This window comes from Lepidothrix coronata, unplaced genomic scaffold (genome assembly GCF_001604755.1).
Source record: "Lepidothrix coronata isolate B3197 unplaced genomic scaffold, Lepidothrix_coronata-1.0 Scaffold192, whole genome shotgun sequence".
NCBI lineage: Eukaryota > Metazoa > Chordata > Aves > Passeriformes > Pipridae > Lepidothrix > Lepidothrix coronata.
In genome coordinates, this window is record NW_016690372.1 from 363162 (window position 1) to 365548 (window position 2387).

Consider the following 2387-nt stretch of genomic DNA (forward strand, 5'->3'; position numbering starts at 1 on the left):
AAGGGAAGGGAAGGGAAGGGAAGGGAAGGGAAGGGAAGGGAAAGGAAGGGAAGGGAAGGGAAGGGGAAAAACTGTTTTCCACTGGAATTGAAGAATAGTGAGGCAGATTATTCCCCACATTCTCATTAAAATGCTCCTGCAAACTGATGCTTATTGTTTGTTACTGTCAAAATAGTGGATTCATATTTTATTATATAGTAAATAAATCCTCTTTCAGTGCTGTTGTGTTGATATTATGAGCTGTTTACAGGATGAGGGAGAAGTTGACTGGGGATGAATTTGCCTATGCATGCACATATATAAGAGAGAGATGGGTAAATAAGGAGACTACCACAGGGAGTAAGTGAAAAATGGGAACAGTAGTTAATTTGGAGCAAATATTTAAAAGTAAAAACATTTACTGCGTGAATTGGATTTTCTCCTGCTCTAAAACCAATATCACGAGACAATTTCAATGTGTGACACTCAGAAATACTATCTCCCTTTTTCTTGTCTGAGTCTTTTTGTGACCCGAGAGTTAGAGTATTTCCCCATTCTGCTTTTCAACCAAAGGTAAATCACTTCACTCATGTGTCAAGATTTTCTTGTTTTTCAACAAGAAGGGAGCAGGGATTATGCTATATGCCTTTCTCTGGAAGAACTTCACAGCTGGACATAAAGAACACATGATGATGCTGAGTGTCACTACTCCACTCTCCCCTGCTGGCTAATTGTGTGGGGAGACTTTCCCTGGTATAGACTCTTTCCCAATATGTCCCTTTAGCAAGTGGGGTGGGAAGCCACTGGCATAACCTATACAGTTGTCAGGTGGTGATTTCATCCTCTAGTTCAATCACCTGGGCTACTCTTGGTAATGACTATCAGATGACAGTTTTAATAGCTTTGTCTCCAGATCTCCTAGTTCCTTGTGTTCAGAGATTTTAAACAGAATAAATATTGTTCCAGTTGATGCCATGCTCTGATACAGCCTGCTCAACATCTTTCAAGATCTCACTTTAAGTTGCATCCCAAATTATGTATCATTTCTTCCAACCCAAAATGTGCATTGCCTAAGACAGTCCAATTAGTTTAGTGTTCAGGATACAGTCTGATTGTGATTTTTCTCCAAAATTAGTCAGTAAATCTCGGCTGTTTGCTCTGATATTTTGGAAGAAATGAATGCTCTCTGTGGTAAACCAGGCGCTGTTTGCTTTAAATTATCACTTAACTACAAACCTTATGAAGTGGTTTTTGGTTTTTTTTCTTTGTCTGGGTAGTTAGCTTCCTAAACTTGAAGACCCACAATGTCTGGAGAGGTTTCCTGTTGGGTTAGGTAAAGCTGAATGGCCACAAAAAGTAACAGGGGAGGCCTGATGTCTTCAATTCAGCAACAAAACAAATACAGCATGGCTGGCAGCAGAGTTGCATTCTTTTGTGCTGACCAGCCTCAAATCTGCCTAGGTGGAGGCATGAAGCAAAAGGGAGCTCAGCCCTTTCCTCGCTCAGTTCTGCGTTATTCTACTTAGGTTGCCAGGAAGGACCTGATCTTCTTGAAACAGAAATCTAATGCTAAGGTTCTACTCACAGTGAGAAATGACCTTTAGAGGTCAACTTAAACATCTTTCCCAGTTTCTCCATATTCTTGTTCCAAGTTTACCTGTCCCTTGCTGACAAGAGTCTGATCAGGTCCTGAAGATCTCAGGTGATGCAGATTCTCCACCACCCCTGGGCAATCCATTCAATTCACTGTTATTCATTCAGAGTATTTCATACATAGCTTGACACTCCCTTGCAGCAGTCTAAGGTCTTAATCCTTATCCCAGTGGATTCAGAGAAAGATTAATCCTTTCCTCACTGCAGTCCTTAACATACTTGAAAGTGGCTACCATGTCTTCTCTAGATGAAGCCACCCAATTCCCTCAATACTTCTTCTTGGTTTGTGTTTTGAAAACCTCTGAAAGAAAGAGAGAAGATCCTGGAGTATTTTTCCTGTTATACATATACCTGAGAGCTGAGGGGCACCCAGCACTGAGGTCGGGCAGATTGATGCCATGGTTTTAGGCAGCTGGGTTTTAATTATTTTGATGTAGATTGCCAGTTGTGCTGGGGGGTTCTATGAGGAAGATGTTTATTAAAAAGGGAAGGTTGACCTGAGGTCATGACTTCAGCACAATGTCAATATGTGCTGTATCTCAATTTATGACTTAAACTACTGAACCTCTTTTTCAGCTCCCATCTGGCCAATCTCCAAACTGCCCTCCCCTTCTTCTTCCTTCAAGGACAGTGTTGAGAAAGAGAGGGGATTTATACAGCCAAACCTCCTGCCTCAATGTGTTGAACCTTCCCCAGGCTGATGCAGCTGCTGTTTTCTCATTACAAATCTCCCAGCCTATCATTCAGTGTAGAAC